Below are 18,790 nucleotides of genomic sequence, written 5' to 3' on the forward strand. Positions count from 1 at the left end.
CAGACAGAGGAGATAAAGCGGGAGAAGGGATGGAGGGAGGTAAAGAGAGCGGGAGCTGGCATGGCGCTGGCTAATTTATCTGGCTGAGAGACAGATTAAAGAGAGGGGAGAGTGAAACAAAGTTCCGCTGGCTTAATCAGCGGACAGCCCGCTAGCAGAAGACATGATAAATCAGAAGCCTGTGCTCCGATAGGGGATGGAGGCGGCCGGGAGGGCGGGAAGGACTCATACACTGCTGTAGCTCATGAACCGTGTGTACTTGGAATCAATACTGGGTGCTATTGTTTGAGCCAACATTGTTATACAGTAGCCTCTCCTGCTTTGTTCTGACGCTGTTATTTTTAGTGCGGCGTGTAAACAGGACAAAGGGACATGAAGGGCCGTTTTTTTTTTTTTTTTTTTTTTCCTCAGTGTCTTTCTTTAGCTCTGACAAGCGCAAGGTTGTGGGGGTGGACCCGAGTTAAGGGCCTTACCCAGGAACAGGAAAGGGGTTTTAGATATCCCGGTGTCATTAGTTCAGCGGGGTCACATGTGGGCCAGCGGCGGCGTGATTACACCCTTTGATTTATCTGTTTTGGAGCCGGAATGCAGATAAATCTTGAGGCTCATCCCCGCCGTGGGATCCTCGCCCGCCTGATAAACGGCCTAAGCTGAATAAACAAGCACCCCCACAAACAGCCAAGCCCCTCGTACACGATGAATAATTCATCCCCGTCGCAAGCGCTGTTAAACGTGTACATTTTCACACATCTTAAATGGCAAAAGGTGCTAGCGTCATCGCTACCCGCACGCATGAAATACTCGAGAGCCAGAGGTTTTGTTCCTCGCTGTAAACTTTATCCCCCTCGCCCTCTTGCCGCCGTCCTCTAGCGTTTTCACATAAATATACTTTATGCAAATATGTCACGGGTTAGTCGGCTTCTGTGTAGACATTGGCCTGTCTGCCACTTTATGACAAAGTTTAAAATCCTCCATTACGGTGACCCCTGCAGTAAATTCACCGAGTGGAAAATTGCCCCCCGGCTCTCCTTGTCGGCGTGTAGACGCCATCATGAGTGCATTTTTAACTTAATTAATTGGCCGTTTCTGTTGACATGAAATTTATGCAGTAATAATTTGCCGGCGTTGGATGCCGAGCGCAGGAAATGAGATATCCATCAGGACGCTCGTGTTCCGCCAGCTGCACCGCGGCTAATATGAAGAGTACTGACTGGTTTATACGTATTACATATATTCTGTAAATGTATGAAGACACCATTAGATGTGTTTTTTTTTCACGACACTACACCTAGTCCTATGATGTTTTGGGGCAGAATACAGATGACCATTTAGCAATACTTACAATTCCTCACTTTTGATGAAATTATGACATTATCAATTTCATGTCAGTCACAAGACAGTTGACAGTAATTCAATTTGGGCTAACCTCATTAATATAAACTGGTTATTTTGTGGAACATTTATAGTACAGGCAGTTGAGTAAAATAGTAGCGATTTAAATCTAATTTCCAGATTGCCATGTGGCATTTGCAAGTCCTCCCTATGCTTGCGTGGGTTTTCTCTGAGTACTCCTGCTTCCTCCCACATTCCAAAACTGAAGACCCTTAAATTGCCCATAGGTGTGAACGAGAGTTTTGATAGTTGTTTGTTTAAACAGTATGTGCCATGTGTCAGCCGGGATTGGGTAAGATCACCCGCGATTATAAGGATACGTGCTGTAGAAAATGGATGTATGGATTTTGGTCCATATCCAGTACTGTGATAATGGCTTAGGTCACTATTAGAGCTGTTGTTTGTTGTTGTAACAAGAATGTCACTCAGTACAACAAACTAAAGTGGAAAAACAAACAAACATGGTGGTGCTGGTGTGGTGCTAGCTAGTTAGAGGGGTTTTGCGATGGTAACGCTGACGATTGGTCAATTTCGTGGTCAATTTCCATGTGAAGCCAAGCTGAGGAATTTTGGGAATTTTACTCTGTATAAGTTGAATGCAAGCTATTTTATTTGCAGTTTCAACAGCAGCATAATTGGACTCTTGTTGCCGTTGTGGCTTAAAATCCTGTAATGTCATACACCACTTTCAAATCGCTTTTGTCTTTTTTTTTTGTAAAATTTTAATAATTATGAGTTAATATCATAAAACAATTACTTATTATTGTTAAAATGGGGGTGGGCCTAAGAAATGATTTGTCAATTGCCCATCAAATATCTTGTAGATTATATGAACTGGATTATATGATTGACTAATGGTGTCTTGAAGCAACTGAGGCATTTTGGAGTAAATGATTCTAAATTCTCGGTTGTTGTTGTTTTTTTTTTGGCCTGAAGACAAATATGATATCCTCTAAAGACTACATCACATACTGTATAGCACAACCATTCTGCTCAAAACAGCTACTTTGGAAATGTAGTCAAATACTCTTCCCTTTGAGTGATGACGGCTGTGAAAAAGCTCATTAAAACTACTGGTGACTTTTTCCACAGTCGTGAATGTGTACATCTGAATATACAGAGCAGCCATTGCTTTCCTCAGGTGCTCTATGACAACAAAGACTTTGTGATTTATGGGCTGCGGTGAAGGCAGAACTTGATGAGATTAAACAATTTCATAGCACGAGTGTTTCTCAGAGGGCCGTCTGATTTGTGGCACCGACGCCGCCTGTAAATCTCCTTTATATACCTGCGAGCACGCTCGGGGGAAAAGGGGCGCAATTACCGTTTAAAGGCAGCTACTTCTTTTTATTTTATTTTACTTGGTTTGTCTCCTCCGTCCGCGGGGCGGACACTCACCTTGCCGAGTCCTTGTTGAAGTGGAGGAGGCGAGGAGGGCCCTCTGTTATCTCGCCTCTCGTGGCGTCTGGAGGTACGAGCAAGCGAGGAGGGCGTGCATGGAGGAGCAGGCAGAGGCACTCCATTTTCCAACGCATTGTTTGCCTGCTGCTCGCTTCCCTGTCTGCGTAAATGGAGTAGGGCAGGATGTAATTAGAGAGCCGGGCTTTGCTCCGTGCCATAAAGATGACATGGTGTAATGATACAGCTTACAGGCCCGCTGAGGGTTCTGTCTCGCCACGGAGGATCTGTGTGCTCGTTTGCCGGTGACTTATGATCGGTGTGCGAGATGACAGCGTTATCGCCGCCGCACGGAGACTCAGACGCGGCAAAGGGGTGGAATTTCCCCGCCGAAGGTTGTCAGGGGTTTGGTAGCCAGCTATAGATAGATAGATAGATAGATAGATAGCAACATTAGCCTTGTGTGTGTATGTATATGTATGTATGTATGTGTGATATATATATCCATCCATCCATTTTCTTGACCGCTTATTCCTCACAAGGGTCACGGGGGCTGCTGGCGCCTATCTCAGCTGGCTCTGGGCAGTAGGCAGGGGACACCCTGGACTGGTTGCCAACCAATCGCAGGGCACACAGAGACGAACAACCATCCACACTCACACGCACACGCACACGCACACCTAGGGACAATTCGGAGCACTCAATTAACCTGCCATGCATGTCTTTGGAATGTGGGAGGAGACCGGAGTACCCGGAGAAGACCCACGCAGGCACGGGGAGAACATGCAAACTCCACCCAGGAAGGTCCGAGCCATAGCGGTACGGTGGCTGACTGGTTAGCACGTCCGCCTCCCAGTTCTGAGGACAGGCTCCAGCCTTCCTGGGTGGAGTTTGCATGTTCACTCCGTGCCCGCGTGGGTCTTCCAAATTCCAGAGATGTGCATGGGCGCTCTTAATTGTCCCTAGGTGTGCTTGTGTGCGTGGATGGTTGTTTGTCTCTGTGTGCCCTGTGATTGGCTGGCAACCAGTCCAGGGTGAACCCCGCCTACTGCCCAGAGCCAGCTGAGATAGGCACCCGCACCCCCCGCGACCCTTGTGAATAAGGAATAAGCGGTCAAGAAAATGGATGGATGGATGGATGGATATACATATATATATATATATATATATATATATATATATATATATATATATATATATATATATATATATATATATATGGTACATAAATTTATATGGTTTTAATATCCTCACGTAACTAACATGAGCTGTCAGTAAACCACTCAAGTACAATAATAAGCACATTTAATTATAACTGAGTTCTCTGTTGGTCAGTACTGTACAGTTCTAAATTTATGATAACATTTTGAGATTTGTTTTTTTTCTTACAGCTCCTGTAATAGATCAAATTAGCTCCAAGTGCAATGTCCCTGAGTATCCTTTTGGAATTGTACTAATTACCGCATGCACATGTAGTGCCTGATGAGTCAGATAATGTGAGAAAGTGTTTGTGTCTGTGTATTTTTTGAGCACATGCACAGCTGTGTGTTTTAAAGTTGTGGTTAAATGTGTGTTTTTGCATCCTTGGGTGAGGATGTGAGTTGTGTATCTGTCTCGGTCGTCGCACATCTTTGCCACACAACATCAAGAGATCTGATTCTGACACATCTCAGGTTTTTCTTTTTCCCATCTTTTTTCCTCCCATCCCCTCTCATGTATATATATGCCTTGAGTCAAAATTAGTTTTTCATTTCGTCTGTGATCGCATGGTGGCGAAGCCGTCTCAAAGTAAAGGAAATCGGCGTCTTATCGTGGTGGGGCTGAGTAATACACATACTTCACACAGCCGAAGTCTGAGTTAAGCATTGCTAAGTAACCTTCACGTTTCACTCGTGTGAAGAGCTAATTTCCTTTAAGTTCACGTGTCACTTTTTTGAAACACTTTTTTTTCTGGGCCCTCTTCAAATGTCTCCCCGGCTTCTAATTGCAAAGGAAACATCGGAGACAAGCCGGTGTGACAGGCCCGCTCCCGGAGTCTTCAATTATTAAACAGCCTACACTCCAGAAAACAGGCCCGATGTTGGCTGCAGAATTTAAGCAGAACAGAAAGTCTCATCATCTGTCACATGCCTGAGTTGCTGCATTTGTTGAGTTAAGTTACACCAACATTATTTGGTAAATGACCTTTATTTACAGTTGGGTCCAAAAGACCTGATATTGGATAGCCGCATTTTAAATAAACTGTAAAAGCACATTTAAAACACTTATGTGATGGGTTTACCTAACTTATAATAACTTACCTAACACTAAACAATGTACAAAACTTTTTACAGCATTTTATTGTGAGATTTATGACCAACTAAAACAAACAAAATACCAGATGAAAAAGTATTTTATGGAAGATGAATTTAGCCCAATTTTAGCCTCCGTAATTTGAAATCTTTTTGCAGTAGGCAACTTTTTACTAGTCGCTGGCCAGAATTTTTACAAAAAACTTTGGAAAATGCTGCCTTCAATCAATGTGACTTAAGCCCATTTGAAGTCCAATTTTGTGTCAGACAACTTTTGAATTTGGGACTGCTCAATTCCTGTTAACTGATCTGCAAGAGAAATGAGAGAGAACTTTTGTCCAATTGTTCGATTATCTGAATAAGTTGTATTTTCCGGCCTCTGGACCTTTTCCCCCGGCTTTGCCTGATAACGGTTGAGGATGCAAAACTCACATTATGAAAGTGGGTTATTGTTAGTCTGATTATGTTTTATTTTCAGATGGCATAAATGAACAAATGATAAGGGAATCATGTGGATTAGTTTTTGGTGTTGTTTTTAGCTAAGAGTTTTGATTCCACACATGGCTGAAACATCGTCAGAAACAAACCTTATGAGCAGTTTCCAAGTCAGTCCAAATAGCAGCACTACATTTGAGTCTGAAAAGCAACACTTTGAAAATTGTACATTGTGATCATAAGGCAAAACACAACCAAAAAGCAGGCTGCCTGAAACTGATGTTTTCTGTGCTTTAATTATAGTTGCGTTTAAGATAAGCAAATCTGGAATGAAGGTTAACTTAATCTGCAGCATCGGAACTGACAGAAAAGGTCAAACTGGACCAAAACAAGAAATAGCCCCAAGCTAATTGTGCTATTTACCTGTAACGCGGCCCTACATTTCCACTTTAAATCACCTGAGCTTATTCCGCAAGACTCCACAAAGAAAGGTCGAATGACTTTTAAAATTTTGCCACTGAAGAAACAAACAGTGCCTTGTTAGCATCTGTGAGTCACGGCCATGGATGATTAACGTCCAGCACCACTCAACCTTTGACTTACGTGTGCTGTTCCCGGTGGCACCGACGGTAGATTGTGCCTCGAGTGAAACATCAAAACGGTCGCTCCTGTGATCACAGACCACATGATACATTTAACCACAGGAGCATCATTGGAGTAGAACGGTTAATCATTAATAAACACACAGGCGCAGACTTTTATCCTGCTAGATCTGGCATTGCATTTAATGGTGCTGTCAATTATTTTTTTTGTACTTCAATTATTCACGTAATTCCACTATAGTATTTTGTTATATAGTGTTTTATTTTAATTTTATTTTTTTAGTCTTCACATACCCAATTGATACTGGCTAGCGAGCTAGTTGGCAATCTGACTATCCGCTGTCCAATCTGCAGTCTTTTTTTTTTTTAATCATTTTATCATGTGTATATCTATCTTTTCTTTTCATTTTATCTATCTATCTATCTATCTATCTATCTATCTATCTATCAACTAGCTAGTTAGCTATAGCTATCTATCTGTCACCTCCCCACCCTGTCTGTCTGTCTCTGTCTACCCATCTATCATCCATCCATCCACCTACTAATTAATCGATTAGGTTAATAGTTTTTTAAGTATGTAACTGCATTGCCATGTGATATTGGGATTGATACTTTGCATTTTTACATAAAAAAAATATTGCATGTTTGTATGCTGAAACGGCAGGTAGCGTATATGCTAGTTTGTATTATTCATTGCATTTTTGCTGCGACACAGCTAGATGGTTTTCCATTGTTTATTTTTTTTTAAAGTTCTATTATTTTTGTTCTCTCAAACTTTAAATGATGAAAAAAACAATCAAAGCCAAGCGGCGACATTAAACGTTGACTCCAATGAGTTCACAAGTGGCGTCCCCTCTGATCTACAATGCGATCACAAGGCGGCAGCACTGCAGAGACGAGACGACAAACAAGAGTTTCACGCAAAAGACACAAAACAAGTAGTTTGATATAGACCCAAAGAGAAAACATATCAAAAGACATTTTTCTACATGTCTTTTGCAAGTACAAAAAGCCCAAGTGGTGTCAGGAGAAAACAAAACAGAAGGCTTGTTTTTTGCAACAATTGCTTTAAGCTACAAAAATCTCTTCCAGTCCCGAGCCTCCCCTCAATGTCAGCCCCCTGCACTCCTCCACGCTCCCCCCACCACCCCCTCTCTTGGGTCTGCCAGGCAGGACAGGGCCCTCCGTGCACTCTGATAGGTTGCAGGCTGATGCTTAGCAACAACATTCCTGTGCCCCAAGTAGCAGTAAGCCTCTGGCTGAACCCTTTCATGTGGCTGTCAGGCCACATTTATTTCCTTTTAGCACTTTGTCTACTTGTCCAGATGTATAAGGAGATAAAACAGCCTGCTGTTTACACCGCTCTCCCTCTGTAGCGCCGCTGTAATTAGATTGTATGGCCGTTCTGTCTTCAGTGGCGAGGTGAGGCCGGGTCGACGCAGGATTTGTCGGGATGAGCCGGGTTGCGCATCCACTGCCTCGACTTTCAAATAAGTTTAAAGGAAAGGGAGAACCTCTCTCTGAATGTTTTGAACTCCTATTTACATGTCCCTGTCGTATTAAGTGCAATAATGCTTCTTTGTGTGGTAGTGACATAGCTATTAGTAGCACAACTTGTCATAGTTGACATGTTGACTTCATTAGACAGCATACAGTACATTGACTCAGCAGTGTGTCAAGTAGAGCGCTCCAATTTAAATCAGGTGCTTGAAAATACCATCACTCAACCATCACCTAAAACAATAAAGTGGCCAAAGTTTGAGTTTTTTTGTTTCCCTAGAATTGGTGTAAGAGAAAAATGGATCATGTCATAACTTGATAATTTATCATATAAACATGAAATTTATCACAACATCACATTTATCTTGATTAAACCTTAACTTTATCTTGTTATAAAATATGCCACATTTATCACGTTTAAACAGGAATGGGAAATTTAGCGCCTTATAACTCAAATTCATGACATTAAAATGTAAAACTTTACCACATTTCACAACACTTTGTGGAAGGACTTCTTTAATTTTGGAACAAATCTGAATGCTGTTCACTTTTGCAAATACTTTGTTTCATTTGTTAGTGACTAATGTTTTGATTTAAGCAATCCAGATTTAACAAGCAGGTCATGCAATTTATTTATCTAATTTAGGATTTTTTTTGGCCTTTGCGGAGGTTCATGGTCTACTGTAGGGAGGGGCGAGTACCGATACCAAATTATCAGTATCAAGATATATATATATATATGTATACACACTACTCGACTCGTACCAATAACAATAACTGGTATTGAACATCCTTATTCTACTGTGTACTATTCTGCTTAGTAGGGGTGTTAAAAAAAATCGATTCGGCGATATATCGCGATACTACATCGCGCGATTCTCGAATCGATTCAATAATCGGCAGAATCGATTTTTATTTTATTTTTATTTTTATTTTTTTAGGATTCACACCTTGAGCATGGAAGAATGTTATATGAACGGAACATTAAGCCTTAATATTTTATTTTAATGCTGTTCAAACATGAAACAGATTACAACCGCTATAAGACTGAAATTTCAGATAAATAAATAATACATTTTCATATAAATCTTACACTCTACAAGCTTACTGATTAGTATTTTCTAAATTTGAATGAAAAAAAATCGCAACAATCGACTTATAAATTCGTATCGGGATTAATCAGTATCGAATCTAATCGTGACCTGTGAATCGTGATACGAATCGAATCGTCAGGTACTAGGAAATTCACACCCCTACTGCTTAGTATGTTAGAACATGTCCTGGACTTTTAATCATGAACCAAGTACAACTTTAGAAAGCAAACAAACCAACCGGTAAAACGCCCTGGCCAACCCTCCAACTGTGCCATCCTTTGAAGAAGCCCACAGCTGAGGTGTTTGTGTGTTTTGCATGTATCCACTTTGCCTTCCTTCCCAACCGTGCCTTGCCTCATGGTGACACACTGGAAGTAATAATCACTATTGCCTCTGGCTTTATCAGCATTTATTCCCATCACAACACAGAAAAGGCGCCGACAAGACAAGCCCTGATGCGATGATGTATTATCCAGCGCGGGCCGTCATCTTTCATGGTGACATCTAACAAAGCTTCCTTTTCTCCACCGCCACTCACTTTCTTCTTCTTCCTCTCCGCCTCCTCTCTGTCCAGCCTTTCATTAACACACACGGTCCTCCTCGCCTGTAAATTTGCGGCGCATTGTCATGTGATGTGGTGATAACTCACACCGCGTGGAGACAATAATGACGCGACCACTCAGCATATGCCCTAGGCCTGGCAAATTAAAACAATGCTCAGCTTGATGAGCAGACTAATCTGGACAGCAGAGAGAGCGAGGGAAAGAGAGAGAGGGAGAGGGAGTGGAGGAGTGTTGTAAATACACAACACAGCAGCACCTCCCTCTGTTCAGTGTAGGTACGAGCAGAGAAGAAAATGACTTGTTTTATCCATCCATCCATCCATCCATTTTCTTGACCGCTTGTTCCTCACAAGGGTTGTGGGGGGCGCTGGAGCCTATCTCAGCTGGCTTTGGGCAGTAGGCGGAGTACGCCCTGAACTGGTTGCCAGCCAATCGCAGGGCACACAGAGACAAACAACCATCCACACTCACAAGCACACCTAGGGACAATTCGAAGCGCACAATCAACCTGCCATGCATGTCTTTGGAATGTGGGAGGAGACCGGAGTACCCGGAGAAGAGTGACTTGTTTTATACATACATATACATGTGTGTGTGTATATATATATATATATATATATATATATATATATATATATATATATGGGGTGGGACGATACTGGTAAACCACGATTCGATACTGTGACGATATTTGGCTCACGATATCGATAATATCACGATACACGATATCTACGAATTTTGATATATTGTCAAAAAAAAATTTGCAACATATCACAATTGTCACGGCGGGGGGGTGATGGACGGACCCAGAGGCGGAATAAATAGGCAGGGAGAAGTGGACTGACAGCAACTAGAATGACTTTATTGACTGTGGTGGGGAAGGACGGGACGAGACTGAAGTGGAGAAGACTGGGCTGGACGTGTACCCAGATCATGGCGAGGACTTGGCGTTGCGTGATGCCGAGACTTGGCGAGAGGCAGAGACTTGGCGTGAGGCAGAGACTTGGCGTGAGGCAGAGACTTGGCGTGAGGCAGAGACTTGGCGTGAGGCAGAGACTTGGCGTGAGGCAGAGACTTGGCGTGAGGCAGGAGACTTGGCGTGAGGCAGGAGACTTGGCGTGAGGCAGGAGACTTGGCGTGAGGCAGGAGACTTGGCGTGAGGCAGGAGACTTGGCGTGAGGCAGGAGACTTGGCGTGAGGCAGGAGACTTGGCGTGAGGCAGGAGACTTGGCGTGAGGCAGGAGACTTGGCGTGAGGCAGGAGACTTGGCGTGAGGCAGGAGACTTGGCGTGAGGCAGAAGACTTGGCGTGAGGCAGAAGACTTGGCGTGATGCAGAAGACTTGGCGTGATGCAGAAGACTTGGCGTGATGCAGAAGACTTGGCGTGATGCAGAAGACTTGGCGTGGCTGACGTTGACGACTTGGCGTGGCTGACGTTGACGACTTGGCGTGGCTGACGTTGACGACTTGGCGTGGCTGACGTTGACGACTTGGCGTGGCTGACGTTGACGACTTGGCGTGGCTGACGTTGACGACTTGGCGTGGCTGACGTTGACGACTTGGCGTGGCTGACGTTGAAGACTTGGCGTGGCTGACGTTGAAGACTTGGCGTGGCTGACGTTGAAGACTTGGCGTGGCTGACGTTGAAGACTTGGCGTGGCTGACGTTGAAGACTTGGCGTGGCTGACGTTGAAGACTTGGCGTGGCTGACGTTGAAGACTTGGCGTGGCTGACGTTGAAGACTTGGCGTGGCTGACGAAGACTTGGCGTGGCTGACGTTGAAGACTTGGCGTGGCTGACGTTGAAGACTTGGCGTGGCTGACGTTGAAGACTTGGCGTGGCTGACGTTGAAGACTTGGCGTGGCTGACGTTGAAGACTTGGCGTGGCTGACGTTGAAGACTTGGCGTGGCTGACGTTGAAGACTTGGCGTGGCTGACGTTGAAGACTTGGCGTGGCTGACGTTGAAGACTTGGCGTGGCTGACGTTGAAGACTTGGCGTGGCTGACGTTGAAGACTTGGCGTGGAAGACTTTGTAGACTTGGCGTGGAAGACTTGGCAAATGGTCAAATGACACCACTGTGACAAAGCATGCAGACAACAGCAAACAATGCTCCCACACCCGCGTGAGACAAACACCACTCCCTTATACCAACACTAATGACAATAACCGGACACACCTGGGAGACACAGCAGGGAGGGGGAACCAATCAGCACTACACATCAGGAAGGGAAGACACAAGCAGGTGGACAAGGTTAACATAACGAGACTGGGGGGAGAAGACCGGAACACCAACAACCAACACTCACCAAAATAAAACAAAAACCCAACCCAAAAACCGAAACATGACAGTACCCCTCCACCAAGGGACGGCTCCCAGACGTCCCAAACACAAAACAAGCCAAAAAAGGGGAGGGCGGGGACGGGAACGGGAGCAAAACACAGCCCTCAACCAGGGTAGGAATAGGAGGACACAAGGGGGCGAAAAACGGCCTCACACAATGCCATAAACTCCGCATCCGGGGGTGGCCCAGGAGGAGGCAAAATCATCGGCCCAGAGGGCTGAAACTGGGGTGGCTCCGCCAAGGGCCGGTCCCCGTGGTGGGCCCGTCTTCTGCGCCGCCTGGCGCTAGGTCCCGGATCGGCCACCATGACCGCACTGCTTGGGGCGGACACCAGGCCCGGAGACTTTGATCGGGGCAGAGACGAGGAAGCCGGGGATTTGACCTGGGGCAGAGACGAGGAAACTTGAGACTTTGGCTGGGGCTGTGATGAGGAAGCTGGGGATTTGACCTGGGGCAGAGACGAGGAAACTTGAGACTTTGGCTGGGGCTGTGACGAGGAAACTTGAGACTTGACTTGGGGCAGAGATGAGGAAGCGGGAGAAGGCGGCAACTCTGCCGTGACGAGGGGACCTGAGATGCCAATTGGCCGCGACGAGGGGACCTGAGACGCCAGGGGCTTAGGCTGCACAGGCGCTGCGGCCAGGGGCTGCGGAGGCAGCGGCACAGGCGTTGCGGCCAGGGGCTGCGGAGGCAGCGGCACAGGCGTTGTGGCCAGGGGCTGCTGAGGCAGCGGCACAGGCGTTGCGGCCAGGGGCTGCTGAGGCAGCGGCACAGGCGTTGCGGCCAGGGGCTGCTGAGGCAGCGGCACAGGCGTTGCGGCCAGGGGCTGCTGAGGCAGCGGCACAGGCGTTGCGGCCAGGGGCTGCGGCGGCAGCGGCACAGGCGACGCGGCCAGGGACTGCGGCGGCAGCGGCACAGGCGAAGCGGCCAGGGGCTGCGGCGGCAGCGGCGCAGGCGAAGCGGCCAGGGGCTGCGGCGGCAGCGGCGCAGGCGAAGCGGCCTGGGGCTGCGGCGGCGGCGGCGCAGGCGAAGCGGCCTGGGGCTGCGGCGGCGGCGGCGCAGGCGAAGCGGCCTGGGGCTGCGGCGGCGGCGGCGCAGGCGAAGCGGCCTGGGGCTGCGGCGGCGGCGAAGCGGCCTGGGGCTGCGGCGGCGCCGGCGCAGGCGAAGCGGCCTGGGGCTGCGGCGGCGGCGGCGCAGGCGAAGCGGCCTGGGGCTGCGGCGGCGGCGGCGCAGGCGAAGCGGCCTGGGGCTGCGGCGGCAGCGGCGCAGGCGAAGCGGCCTGGGGCTGCGGCGGCAGCGGCGCAGGCGAAGCGGCCTGGGGCTGCGGCGGCAGCGGCACAGGCGTTGCATCCGGGACCGGCAGCGACGAAGTGGCCAGGGGCTGAAGCGGCAGCAGCGGCACAGGCAAAGAGGCCAGGGGCTGAAGCGGCACAGGCGTGGCATTCTTGGGCTGCCGAGGTGCCAGGACGAGGGCCTGGAGCCGGCGGGGCGCCGGAACGGGGTCCTGAGGCCTGCAGGGCGCCGGAACGGGGTCCTGAGGCCGGCGTGGAGCCGGAACGGGGTCCTGAGGCCGGCGCGGAGCCGGAACGGGAACTTGAATCCGGCGCGGAGCCGGAACGGGGTCCTGAGGCCGGCGTGGAGCCAGAACGGGAACTTGAATCCGGCGCGGAGCCGGAACGGGAACTTGAATCCGGCGCGGAGCCGGAACGGGGTCCTGAGGCCGGCGCGGAGCCGGAACGGGGTCCTGAGGCCGGCGCGGAGCCGGAACGGGGTCCTGAGGCCGGCGCGGAGCCGGAACGGGGTCCTGAGGCCGGCGCGGAGCCGGAACGGGAACTTGAATCCGGCGCGGAGCCGGAACGGGGTCCTGAGTCCGGCGGGGAGCCGGAACGAGGTCCTGAGTCCGGCGGGGAGCCGGAACGAGGTCCTGAGTCCGGCGGGGAGCCGGAACGAGGTCCTGAGTCCGGCGGGGAGCCGGAACGGGGACGAGGCGCTTCCGCTGGGTCCAGGTAGGTGGGAGCATTCTGTCACGGCGGGGGGGTGATGGACGGACCCAGAGGCGGAATAAATAGGCAGGGAGAAGTGGACTGACAGCAACTAGAATGACTTTATTGACTGTGGTGGGGAAGGACGGGACGAGACTGAAGTGGAGAAGACTGGGCTGGACGTGTACCCAGATCATGGCGAGGACTTGGCGTTGCGTGATGCCGAGACTTGGCGAGAGGCAGAGACTTGGCGTGAGGCAGAGACTTGGCGTGAGGCAGAGACTTGGCGTGAGGCAGAGACTTGGCGTGAGGCAGAGACTTGGCGTGAGGCAGGAGACTTGGCGTGAGGCAGGAGACTTGGCGTGAGGCAGGAGACTTGGCGTGAGGCAGGAGACTTGGCGTGAGGCAGGAGACTTGGCGTGAGGCAGGAGACTTGGCGTGAGGCAGGAGACTTGGCGTGAGGCAGGAGACTTGGCGTGAGGCAGGAGACTTGGCGTGAGGCAGAAGACTTGGCGTGAGGCAGAAGACTTGGCGTGAGGCAGAAGACTTGGCGTGATGCAGAAGACTTGGCGTGATGCAGAAGACTTGGCGTGATGCAGAAGACTTGGCGTGATGCAGAAGACTTGGCGTGATGCAGAAGACTTGGCGTGGCTGACGTTGACGACTTGGCGTGGCTGACGTTGACGACTTGGCGTGGCTGACGTTGACGACTTGGCGTGGCTGACGTTGACGACTTGGCGTGGCTGACGTTGACGACTTGGCGTGGCTGACGTTGACGACTTGGCGTGGCTGACGTTGACGACTTGGCGTGGCTGACGTTGAAGACTTGGCGTGGCTGACGTTGAAGACTTGGCGTGGCTGACGTTGAAGACTTGGCGTGGCTGACGTTGAAGACTTGGCGTGGCTGACGTTGAAGACTTGGCGTGGCTGACGTTGAAGACTTGGCGTGGCTGACGTTGAAGACTTGGCGTGGCTGACGTTGAAGACTTGGCGTGGCTGACGTTGAAGACTTGGCGTGGCTGACGTTGAAGACTTGGCGTGGCTGACGTTGAAGACTTGGCGTGGCTGACGTTGAAGACTTGGCGTGGCTGACGTTGAAGACTTGGCGTGGCTGACGTTGAAGACTTGGCGTGGCTGACGTTGAAGACTTGGCGTGGCTGACGTTGAAGACTTGGCGTGGCTGACGTTGAAGACTTGGCGTGGCTGACGTTGAAGACTTGGCGTGGAAGACTTTGTAGACTTGGCGTGGAAGACTTGGCAAATGGTCAAATGACACCACTGTGACAAAGCATGCAGACAACAGCAAACAATGCTCCCACACCCGCGTGAGACAAACACCACTCCCTTATACCAACACTAATGACAATAACCGGACACACCTGGGAGACACAGCAGGGAGGGGGAACCAATCAGCACTACACATCAGGAAGGGAAGACACAAGCAGGTGGACAAGGTTAACATAACGAGACTGGGGGGAGAAGACCGGAACACCAACAACCAACACTCACCAAAATAAAACAAAAACCCAACCCAAAAACCGAAACATGACAACAATAAGTGACTGAAAAAGCCCATAAAAAGGAAAATGTCTAATTATGCATTTATTCAATACCAAAACTTTGTACAATGTACAAAGTTCTGCATAGTGCCTGACTGCCTCTGAGCCTTTTAACTGTAAACATTGTAAAGTGAGACAAAATAAAGTGCATAAACATTTATAACATAACATTGCACAACTGGACACAATATATCAATATATAGTCAGTGTATCGATAATTTTTTGCAACTGAGAGCGCAACAATATATTGCGATATCGTTTTTTTTCTCCCACCCCTAATATATATATATATATATATATATATATATATATATATATATATATATATATGTATATATATATATATATATATATATATATATATATATATATATATATATATATATATATATATATATATATATATATATATATAGATGGAGTGAACAACTTGAAAGCGAATCCTCCTCATCACAAAGCATTGCTTCTGTCTTGGGTTATTGACTGAAGTATATTAAGTGCAGGCAACCAGCAGAGAGGGGAGGAGCAGTAAGGCAAATGGAGGTGGTTTGGGGGGGGGTAGGGGTCGTTGGCTGATTGATGTTCTCGGTGGGTGGGGTGGAATCATCGCACCGGATAGGATGGGATGTGACGAGCAAAGCTGTTGAATGGGGTTGCCTCGTTTGATCAGCGGGCGTGAGTTGAGCGGGCGGTGTCGTGCGAGGTGTGGCCATCCTGAAAGCAAGGTGACTTCAGTCCTTTGGGAGCAAAATAGGGGAGTGTAACGGGGTGGGGGACTCACTTCACTCCCTGGCTTCCTTCTGCTAGTGTTTGTGTGTGGTACTGTTAATAATGTGACGACGAGGAAGATGAATTATACGCAAGCAGCTGGATTAAAGGCAGAGGGGAGGCCAGGTTTTGTGATCTTTAGAGCAGACAGGAAATGAGGCCAAGAAGGGGCGCAAGTATAATCATGAAGCTTCTGAGGGGCATGTGGGTGTATAACAGTGGAAACCCCAAAGTGGTACAATTTGGAAATGAGTTCAAAAATAGGTTTTAAAATGAAACAAAATGTTACGACCACATAAGTAGCCAGGCCTGTTCTAAAAATATAGCTCACCAGTCAGTGATGGGACATTAAGATTTTCTAGGAATCTTGTAGAAGTTATCATACATTATTAAAGGTATTTTGAGCAAATTGGTTATTTAAGGTAGCCCTTCACATTAATTAAGTAAATCTCATTTTCAAAAAAAAAAAAAAGTTTGATGACCCCAATCTAAAGGATGTGTGTGATACTTCCATATAAGGAGACGATGAAAATAACAGGGAATGGAGCTTTACAACATTTAGGAGAGTAAAGCTTCTCATTAGTGTATAATGTTAATTTATTAGTACCATGAATGAGATAGCAATTGCAAACACAAATTGTTTACAACTACTACACAGATGCTAACATGTTGCTAGCATGTAGTGAAAGACATACAGTAATGGTTCATGAAAATGACTGCAGATCATTGTTAACAATCTAAACATTACCAGAACAAATGAATCCACTTGACATTATTTCCTGTGGTTTTGAAATTGGAACAACTTTAAAGGCAACCAACAAATACCAAACTGTGTTCAACTTTGAATGTGCCACTGTACTTTCTGTCCAAAGATGGTTGTCATTGCAGTTCTCACTGTATGTTCTTATTTTGCCTTTTTGTTTTTATCATTAGACATTCCATCAGAGTTCAGCAGTGATGCTTCTTAACAGATTTGGAGCCATCGTGTAGGCGGCGAGCTGCAGGTTCGCTGTCAAAACAGAGCTTCCATTTTCAGGCGGTTTCTTTCCAAATCAGAGTCCACCAGCATGGAAGCAAAGTCACTTTTTCTCCACGTTGATGTAATATGAGACACACGCTGGCCCGACCTTAATGCCTTTCAGAGATGCTATCTGAAAGCACATTATGTGATCTGTTTCAATCCAATGTGCTCTTCTTGCCCATGATAAATATGGTTCCATTTAACAGAGCAGGCCTCTGCATTTCTCAAGGTTATGCATGGCCATGTAGAGGAACAACAATAAAAAAGAAAAAAATGCACCGCCAAAACCATCGCTAATATGTATTTGTCAGTTGAGTCTCTTGCTATGATTAAAGGCCCGGTGGATTCCTTTCTGCAGGAAAGGAAACTATTTCTGCAAAGGCATCAGATATGGCCGTGTCATGATGAAGTACCTCCTCCGCTAGTTAAAAGGCTAAGGGAAGGAAGGAGGATGTTTTGGACCTTGAAAGTGCACTAAAGAACAAAAACACAACAAACTTTTGACCTGTTTTAGAGACATTATGTAGTCAATATATTGGGATTCTTTTTGGTATTCTTTTTTTATGTTGTTTTTCCTCAAAAGTAGCATTTGCCTCACTTTCCTGCGTTTGCCAAGTGTCAAGGAGTTTGTATAGTGAGGAATCGTCTGTTATTATTCAAAAATGGTGTGTAAAAATATATTTAGCAATAGTGATGCTTTCAATGAGAATATTTATTCAATATGTTTTCCACTAACCACTAGCTTTGAATTGTACTGTTAGCTTTCACCACTTTTTTTTTTTTTTTTTTACAGATTTGGAATGATGCAGTATGCAGGACAAAATGTATTATTTTGTTATTCTATTAAAATTTTGAATAAGTTAATTTTTGTGGAAAAAAAGACTTCTTGCACTCAATGTTGATTTGCTGTTCAGCCGTTTTGTGCCGTCTTTGAATATGATTTTTTCTGCAAGAGAGCCCTTTGCACTGGGGGGGGGGGGAAGTATGTGATGTTTTGTTTTGTTTTTGCTTCAAATCCTTTGATGTTGGGTTTGGATGATGGATCTGTTATACATACATTGAAAAAAATGTATCATATAAAAATGAAAGCTTTTAAGAATGTGTATTTTGCTCAGACACACATGTCCCAAGTAGCACTGATGGAAAAAATGTGACCCGCCAGCATTGAAGTTGAGTCCGTGTACTTTTCGGCCATTCGTTTTTCCTTCTGAAGCAAGGACACGGAAAACGGGAAACAAACCAATTTCCAAAACCAGTTTTGATGTATATGAACAAATAACGGGAAACGAGTCGTCTCCCGTTTTTGTTGAAATAAAAATTAAAATGAAAAACGGGAAACGAGCCCTTATCCGATGTTCTATTATGTGTTTATTTAGCACAAATCGGGAAATGATATGTGGCCGTAAACCGTTTTTCGCCAGCTGGTTTCTCCCTGACCCGGAAGCTGTTCATCTTTTGTGGCGCGTCACTGCTGCTGCTGCAGTGGCAGCTTGCTGCCCCCTAGTGTCTATTTCGACTTCCAAACATAGCTTTAGATGGCTATCACAACTTGATAGTGGAAATGAAAAATAACGGCATGACGTCTAGTGAAATCGTTGCACATCTGTGTAGCCAATTCGGCCCTATAAGAGGACTTTCGGGAGAGAAATGTCCGAAGGTGGCTCTCAGATCATTGTCTGTCAGAGGCCTCGAAATAGACACTAGGGGGCAGCAAGCTTCCACTGCAGCAGCAGCAGCAGCAGTGACGTGCTGCAAAAGATGAACGGCTTCCGGGTCAAGGAGAAACCAGCGTGAGAATAACGGTTTACGACCACAATTCATTTCCCGATTTATGCTAAGGG

General features: G+C 46.9%; 1 protein-coding gene across 1 annotated transcript in view; it reads left to right on the forward strand.

Annotated features, from left to right (window-relative positions):
* lrmda (leucine rich melanocyte differentiation associated) overlaps positions 1-18,790 on the forward strand; it is a 267,111-nt gene that overhangs the window by 212,685 nt on the left and 35,636 nt on the right. The gene's annotated exons all lie outside the window — the stretch shown is intronic.

Source organism: Festucalex cinctus, chromosome 14 (genome assembly GCF_051991245.1).
Source record: "Festucalex cinctus isolate MCC-2025b chromosome 14, RoL_Fcin_1.0, whole genome shotgun sequence".
Classification (NCBI taxonomy): Eukaryota; Metazoa; Chordata; class Actinopteri; order Syngnathiformes; family Syngnathidae; genus Festucalex; species Festucalex cinctus.